Below are 9,538 nucleotides of genomic sequence, written 5' to 3'. Positions count from 1 at the left end.
TGCTCTGATACCAACTGTAACACCCCCACATTTTCCACGCATAAGTTGATCAGACTTATACACGAAAAACGAAGGATATCAAAAACAATTGGCAACATACAAGCATGGAATACAAAATGATAATAATAAAAGAATTTAGACAGGAAAAGAACACTAAATAATACAACATCCACCCATCCTTTATTTAATACAGTACTCCATTACAACTTGGAAGTCCTATGTCAAGGATCCCTAAATATAAACTTGAGAGTACAACGTCAAAAGTAAATAAAACTGAAACTGAAGTAATACATAAAACTTCTACCCTGAACTGGATCGTAAGAGTAGATGAGTTCGGATGGTGGTCCCACACTGCTAATCTCAACTTTGGAACGGGTACTGACCGTATCCTGAAATAACAACAATGGTGGGTCAACCCCACGAGCAAGTCCTCTCTACTATGACCCAAATCAGAGAATCAAATAAATTAATCATTATGAATCGGATGAGTACTATATCTGTATACATCCAAATGGAACTACCCGATGTATAATATGACCTCAACCAGAATAGACGGGGATCACTTAGACTCACACTAGGTGGTTAAGTGTCTCCTTTCCCTACCTGGGAAATCAGCTATTATACACGGTGCATGGTACTGACAACACCGACTGTAAAGACTACACAGTAGTAACGCATCTCAATGTACTAATGAGTTACTAAGCATATCAATTAGGCAATACATGCCAATGATAATACTAAACATACTGAGTATATCAATTAGGCAACACATGCCAATAATATTAAACCACATACCCCGACAGCCACACATCTGTCTATGGCAACGAATGCATAAGGTATAAATGAGTCTCAACTTATTAGTCAGCTCACATGGTTCTATATGGCAACACATCCATATAATATAAATGTGACATAATTAAACAGTCCATTTATTTCCTGAAATGCACACAGCAATAATAATCATGGTTGATATATGATTAACAGTATAAATATCCCATAATATATAATGGATAAATTATATGACGATAACCGTGACATTATTATATTTGAACAGTAATAATGAATACCATTTAATAAAATAATAACACCATCTATAGTAATGTTGTTAAATGAGTCACATTCATATCCGTACGGTAAACGGGCCAATTAAGGTTTAGAAATATTAATCGGCCATAATAATACTTAACAGGTATTAAAATAATAATTTTGTGACCCGTTAAACCCGTAAATACCAACATAGTACCTAAAAATCCAAGTTTAAGGTTCTGGAATTTACAAAACAGGCCCTAGGGGTATTCTGGCAAGTTCCAGTAGCTGACAGGGCCCCTCACGCGCCCCCACGCGCCGCCCTAAGCTCCCCCACGCGCAGCCCAACCTTCCCCACTCTCCCACGCGCCTCCACGCGCGTCAGGCTTCAGCCACGCGCGCGCACGCACTCCCACGCGCGCACCATGGCTTCCTGCAGACGTGTCACTTCCTAGTTGGTTGGCTGCATCCGGACTCCGTACTCGCGTCACACCGGATCAATCTTAATGAGCCTAATTAATCCTACGGCCAATGATTCGCGCGCACCATCATATGATGTTCCGCGCTACGCCGTATCAATCTAAGGATTCACAACCCATCTAACGGCTGCTGATCCATGCGCATGCTTGTTACAATACACCGCAACACACCAGATAACTCCGGTCACCTTCCTCACTGCCGGTGGCCGGAAAACTCGCCGGAGTCTCGCCGGAAATTGCAGAAAAGCCCCGGAAAAATCTAAAAAATTCTAGAAAAATCCCTAAAGCCTTATTTAATTATTTTCAACCATTATTAATTTCATAGGATATTATATAAATATATACCATCCTATATAATTAAAATTTCATTAATTTAATAAACTAAAATTAATAATTTATTAACCTCCTAACCTGGTCTCTATGCATAAAAATAAACTAAACAATTAATTTATTAATTCAAAGGGGAAAAGTAGATAATAACTTGCCTTTTGGATTTAAAATAAATCCGCCGGTTGCGCGTAGTCGGGTAAATTTCTCCTACACCGGTCCAAGCTCATTTCTTTCTCTCTCTTCCTTTCCACACTTTTACAATGGCTCACTGAAAGCTATAACTTTTTCTAACTCCCTTCCATTCCTTCTAAGGTAGGCTAACTAATTTATATACAATTTATATAATATAAATATTACAAATATCTAATTTCACATTTAACTAACCACATTCCCAACCATATGGCTTTAAGTCTACCCATAAACATTAATGAAATCCTATCCTAATCTCTAATTTCATCATGACATTAAGATTTAATACTATTATTATTATTATAACTATTATTATTATTATTAATAAACTATTATAATTATTATTATTATATTATTATTATTATTAATAAACTATTATAATAATAATTATTATTATTACATAAGAATACATTTTATCATCATAATACTTTATAACACAAATATAATACTTTAATTAACTAATATTGCTTAATTAAACATAATCAACAAATAAAATTATTAATAATAATACATGCACAATTAAATGAGCTCAATATAAGAATGGTAAAGAAATCTACACATTAATTAATTCAAATAAACTAAACTCTTTAATAAAATACGGAGTATTACAGGTTACAAAGCAAAAAACAATAAGTTCAACAAAAACCTAGTAGTAGGGGTTTTTCGGCAAAAATTGGAATTTTGAGGGCAAAGATGACATTTCTGGAAAAACAAAAAGAAGAAACCCCCCACCCCCACCCCCGAAATCGAGTTTTCTACCCAGCAACGTGAGCGGAAAAAAAGAAAAAAAAAACACATTGTGAAATACCCAAAATGCCCCTAGAACAGAAGAGGGTAAAAACTCAAAAAAATGCAACCTTAAGTTTTTATTTCTTCAAGAATGGTATTGTTTGTCAAAGTGAGCATGCAAGTGTATGTAATATGATAAAATAGGTGTGCTACAATGGCAATACTTGAATTTTAAGGAAAACATACTTGTAATCTTTAAAGTTAACAGCCCTTGGCCTCATATCATACATGCAAAGCAAGCTTCAAAAATAGTACTTAGGTACACATTACAAGAAGGAAGCCATCTTAACTTTTAAAATACCCTATATCCATGGTATACAAAATATATCATCCAAAAGCAAAGCATGCTAAACAAGTGCATGTTCATATACAAAAATGCTTCAAATGGCTCATGAGTCTCTAAGGATGATAAGCATCCAAAAACATTGTCTGTTTACCTGTAAAACAACCCAAACCACTAGAGTGAGTAATTAAGTTACTCGTAGGAAGAAGTATATGCGTATACCCTAAAGTTTCAATGTAAAGACTCGGTCTTTTCCCTCTTTTCTTTTTTCTTTTTTCGGCAATTTTATTTTTTTTCCATTTTTGTCTTTTTCCCTATTTCGTCTTTTCCCGTTTATCGTTTTCGTTGCATAACCTCACTTTTTGTGCTCGGATTTGATTCCGCCTTTGCATGCATCCATGATATTTAAATTCAATGATATCTACATTTTTACTTTTGTAGAAAAGTATGTTAAATGTTTACTTTTCTTGTAAAGGGCATAGATGCATGACTTTTGGTAATTATTCATAACTTGAGGGGTTTTTGGGTAATTATGCAAAGTAATTATTTTTCGTCTTAGGAACCATTTTGTAATTTAATTTAGAAGATATTTTCAAGAAGGACCTTTTTGCAATTTCTGAAAAATGTGACAAGTGTCACATTCCTAAGGTGCCACTTGTTGACATTGTGGAGGAACTACTTGGAGGCTTAATCTCTTGACACATGGAGGGTGGAGATTCACCCATTTGTTGGCCTAGGATTGGACCACTTATTGGCCTAGATGGTTGACAAGTGTAGGCTTAGGATTTAATCTAGGAAGCTTACTTAGATTCATGACAAGTGTATGACTCACCTTTAGTCTTGCAAATATGTGTGTGAGAGGTAATGCAAGAGCACATAGTGAGTGGAGAATCCCACCAAATTTAACTTAGGGTTTTCATTTCATTTTTCATTTCATCTCTTTCCTCTCAAGAACCCTAACCTAGCCACCATTGAAGACAAGCTTGGTTCAAGGCTTTGACTTCATTTTTTACCACCCTCCACTCACCTTAGATCATTGAGTTTGGAATACAAAAGCCTTGGCTCATCTTCCTCTTCATAACCCTAGGAGGAAAACTTGAAATTCCTTTGCTTTTTGTGGATTCAAGAGGAACAATCCTCTTGTGAGGTAGGGGGTGTTCTAAGTTATGTTCTTTTATGTTTTATATGCTTTATAACATGATTCATATGTATTACATGTCTTTGATTTAAGATTTGAATATAATAATTAATGGTATCTTGTATGAAATTAAATTAAGACATGATTTTAGGAAAGGCCATGACTTGATTTATAACTTATGTTAATTTGAAATCATTTTGGGTTGTTTTGAAATCTAGAGGGATTTATAAATTAATTTAATTAATTTTTATTCATATGTTTCCATGAATTAAATTAGGTTTTGAAGGAATATATGTAATGATCATGATAAGTTCTTCAACATATATTAAATTGAGCATGCTTAGATGATAAATGAAATCTAGAGAAATTGGTTGTCTTGTTAAATTTATTTCTATCCCTGTTGTGTTAATGAGTTGAGTATGAATTTCATGTTGATTACATGTCTACGTCTTGATTTTAAACTTGTGTAATACTTGTGAGGTTATGTCCCTATTATTGAATAATATTGTTATGAAGTATGATAAGTTGCATAATGATTATTCAACAATTTGCATGCCATTGTAGTTGTGAACTAGAGCATGTATTGTGTTTCCAAAATTGGTTTGTGCATGGCAGATGGTTTTACATTGTATATATATATGTCATGTTTATACATATATGTTGTTGCACAAAATGTTGATTTTGGAAACTTGGGGATGTCGTTGTTATGACTACGGCTAGGGTATGGTTCTAGTACGGGGGAATGTCCCTCTACAAGTCTAGTGCGCACATAGGAAGGTTACCCATGGGTTAGTAACCCTAAAGTAACCATGGTGTCGGCCTGATCCGGCGTAATGTCCAAGTATCCACTTTGGTTTGATTTCGCATTTTAAATTCCAAATTTGATAACTATGTGATATTGCATTTCATTGTGCCATGTGAAAAGTTCCAATGTCATTTTAATAGCATGGACTAAACTTTATTGAATTGTAAACTTTGTAATAAGTTAAACTTATGTATACACATTCCCTATGAGTAAACTTGTTTACTCACCCCGAAGTTACTAGGTGTTTTTCAGGCAAAGAAGCATTATTGTGGGATGCACAACACTCTTAGAATTGCTAGATTTCTTGAAGTATTTTTGGTGACATTGAATATGCACTTGTTAGCATGATCTTTTTGGTGTATTGTATAAAAACTTGTATTTATTGTTCAAGTCATGTAATGTGCACTTAAGTGCACCTTTTGATACTCTTTAGATGTGTATGTAATGAGGCCAAGGGCCAAAGATACTTATATGCTATATATGCTACTTTATTTTCATAGTTTGTTTATGAAATTTAAGGGATTTCATGCATTGAAGGGTCATATTTTGCATATGACATGCCATGAGGCCGTAGGCCATTGTAGCGCGTCTATTTTTGCATTTTACGTATGCGTGCATTGTTACATTTCACAAAACTCTCAAGTTCCAACTTTTGAACTATTTATGGAGGATTTATGAAAAATTATCCCCCAAACTTGGAATCAGCAAACTATTTGAATAACCACACTAACAAACTCACACCAAATATCAAATGGGATAAGAATGATCAATTCATGCACTCTAAGGCAATATAACACAAGGTGAAATAGAGATATGAGATCAAGCCCTAGAAGAAACATAAAAGCATGAATACACTCAAGGGCATAATGGTAAAAAGGTTTTTTATTTTTTATTTTTTTGTTTGAAAGCAAGATTAAACAAAATGTAAGAAAATATGAACAATGATTGCTAAGTTTAACATCTCTAGCTAGACGGAATACTGCTTTAAAAGATCAAGAGTTTTTTTTTTTTTTTTTTTTTTTTTTTTTTTTTTTTTTTTTAAGATTATGAAGTATCAGATCAATCGGACTTAGATCGATCGAATCTCGATCGATCGAACAGGTGAAATCCTGTAGACATCATCAAACGATGGGACAGTGAGCTGAAATATGCAGGGTTTCAAAAAATTTCAAAGTAAAGAACTTCGATCGATCCAAGAGAAAGTGGATCGATCTTGGAATTCTCAGATCGATCGAGCATGAAGTTTGCACGATGGGACAAAGAGTTAAAATATGCAGGAAATCCTCGCACGATGGGACAAAGAGCTGATTGGATGCAGAGATGGGTGTTCGATCGATCGAAATTACTTTGAGATCGATTAAACTGACAAAAGTATGCAGGAAATTGAGCTTTCTCTTGAAACCAATGAATGCATCACTATATCTCTTCATAGATTAGATCTACCAAAAGGACAGCTTCCATATGCCTTTGAAAAACTTGTCCCTCAATGTAGGGTTTTAACCTTTGCCCATTCACCTTGAATGTGTTGCCATTCTTTAAACTTTAAATTTCAACTACCCCATGAGGCGTAACAGAAATGATTTCATAAGGACCTTCCCATTTGGTCCGCAACTTTCCGGGGAAGAGTTTTAATCTAAAGTTGAAAAGCCAAGGATTTTTGACCAGGCTCAAAAGATTTCTTCCTAATGTGTTCGTCATGAAAAGCTTTGGTCCTCTCTTTGTAGAGTTTGGCATTATCGTAAGCATTATGCCTCAACTCTTCCAACTCATTCAATTGGAGTAATCGGTTCTCTCCGGCTTTGTCAAAGTCAAGATTGAGCTTTTTAATTGCCCACATAGCCTTGTGTTCTGTAATACCCCTAATTTTAAAAGGATAGTCTCGGCATTTTTAATATTTATTGTATTGCATTTTTTATTTATTTTATTGTCTTTATTGCATTTTTATTTATTTTATTGTTTTTCATTTGTTTAATTGGTTATTTGAAATTTGAATTAAATTGGTTTTATGTGCATTATTTGGTTTATTTAAATTCTTAATTGTTGTGTCTATTTTCGTAAATTATTAATTGTATTATTTGTAATTAACTGTTTTAAACTTAGGAAATTAACTTACTATAATTCTTGTAATGTTAAAATTAAGTTATGTGAGTTTTAAATTCATTAATTGACTCACAGTTTCTTTTGGGCATCAACATAGAATTTAATCATAGGTTTTGTTTATGGGCCGACTAGGATTAAGATTAGGGCTCTGTCTCTAAAATTACAAGGATTAGGGTTTTAGAGTTAAACCTATAAATATAACCATTATGCTTTAGCCTAGGTTTTACAACCATAAATCAAATTACATAAACGTGAAGTAAGTTCTTAGCATAGAGGGTTGTGAACGGAGGCACTGTAAGAATTGTCAAGGAGGAGAACAGTGAGTACCAAGGGAGGATGTTGGTGGATTAGACTAGAACCAGAGGAGGCTAGAAGGTAGTCTGTGGTTGTCGGAAGTTAGGACGACGGCGACAAGTTTTGAGTCTAAAACTACAGGCAAGTTCTTATCTTCCTCCTTCCCTTTGGCTTGTGTTCTGTGCACCTAGATAATCTCTAGGGTTTAATTAATTATTAAATCAGAACTTAAATGCTTACCATATAATATATTGATGATCTTTGCGTGTAAAAATCAATTCTGTTTAATGCTTGCAAGTCTTGTTTTGTTGTTAGCAATTTTAGTTTTTGTAATTGTTTTTAACCTTTATAAATAAATCACGGGGATGATTATGGGGTGTTATAGGACTCTTAAGATCCATAGTGAAGAGGAACAGAGGGGTTGGACAAGAACTGTTATTGCAAAGTTTCAGATTTGTTCCTAACGCGTGTTAGTTCGGTAGCAAATTTAACCTCTATAATTGTTTCTAATGGTTGTTATCAAACCTTTGGGATGCTCTTGGGTGTTAATAAGATGCTTAAGATCTACTTTAGAAACCAACAGAGTGGTAGGAGTTGATCAGAGAGGGAGCAGACGGACTGAAACGAAGCAACAGGGACAGAGGCTCTCAAAGGAGGTGAGAGCCGGCTCCATAGATGTGGGAGCCGGCTCCCACAACAAGTAGAGCCGGCTCTAAGGACTCCTAGAGCCAGCTCTAGGCTGAAAGAGCCTGCTCCCAAAATTTGGAGCAGGCTCCCTTTTGCAATATACGATTAATTTTGTTTTTTTTTTTTAGTTTTAAGGCACTGTTTGGTAATTTAGACACTATTTGAGCCTTGGGATGTTTTTATGGATTGTGGGGACTTTCCAGAGGATCTAATTACTTGATTCTAAGTGTGATTAAACTAGTTGATGCATGGTTTAAGTCTCTAAGATAAAGGATAAAACAGTATAAAAGCATATGACTTAGTACACTGTTATTGGATGGGACGAAATAAATTGTTTAGGTTAATTTAGCAATTTGTTGGAATATAATGGGATTATAGAATTTGTTCTAAATGCATGATAGAGTCATTGATATATTGGATTGGGTCTATACATACTTTGGATGCTAGTTGTGTAAACTATTAAACTGTTTCCTGCAATTACATGGTTTAATTCTGGGATTTAAATTGTTGAAATCTTAAATACTTTTCTGCAATTATTTGGATGGTGGTTTTGGGCTGTAAATTACTTGTTCATTATGTATACATTGTAATTTATCTGGATATGGAGGATTGTATGCACCGGTATGGGACGGTGACATACTGGTGACGGTTTAGCTCCAAACACCTAAACTTAACCTAACGGATTTAAGGAATGGATTTATAAATATTGAATCCTAATTTTGGTTAAGACATGTCAACTACAACTAAGTTGAGTGGTTTCTTGGATTAACGGACGGAGGTTAAGTCATATCAACTGAATAAGTTGAGTGACTAACCAGTTGGTTTGTTGTATGTCAGTTTATTAAATATTTGAACTACATACCCTGGATTTGGATGGATGTTATATATATGTTTATGGAACCACGAGCTGAGCTTGAGTCTTAGACTCATTGGTTAGGGTGCGTATATGCGGTGGATGCGTAGCTGGTTATAATAGGTTGAGGTGTACCCTGTTAGGTCTAGGCACTCATGCCCACCTTTGGGTGCGTATTTGCATGTTGCCTTCTATTCAGGTTGAGACCCCTATTATAAACTAGTGAATGTCCCTTAGTGTGGATATATTTATATGTATGGACTAGATAGATATTGTGAGGTGTCTACGATGTATCTGCGTATCGGGTCATTGTATGGATTGTAGTTAGATTATAACTTGCTCGTGGGTCTGACCCACTCCTTTATTATTCTTTTCAGGTACAGGACGGTTCCAGCCTTAGAGCTTGATCGTGCTTGTCAAGGACAGTCTCACATTCATCTGATTACGTAGGATTTTCTCGATGTTTCTAGCATTTTCTATTTTAAATTTTCAGTTTCAGTTGAACTTTTGGTTAGGGGTCCACCAGTGGATTCCCAAGTTGTAACCTTGAAGTTTTGGGAGGATT

This window comes from Cornus florida, unplaced genomic scaffold (assembly GCF_030987335.1).
Source record: "Cornus florida cultivar Cherokee Brave unplaced genomic scaffold, ASM3098733v1 CherokeeBrave_3.0.0_Hap2_Chr01, whole genome shotgun sequence".
In the NCBI taxonomy this organism is placed as follows: Eukaryota; Viridiplantae; Streptophyta; class Magnoliopsida; order Cornales; family Cornaceae; genus Cornus; species Cornus florida.
Note: the sequence above shows the minus strand (reverse complement) of the source record.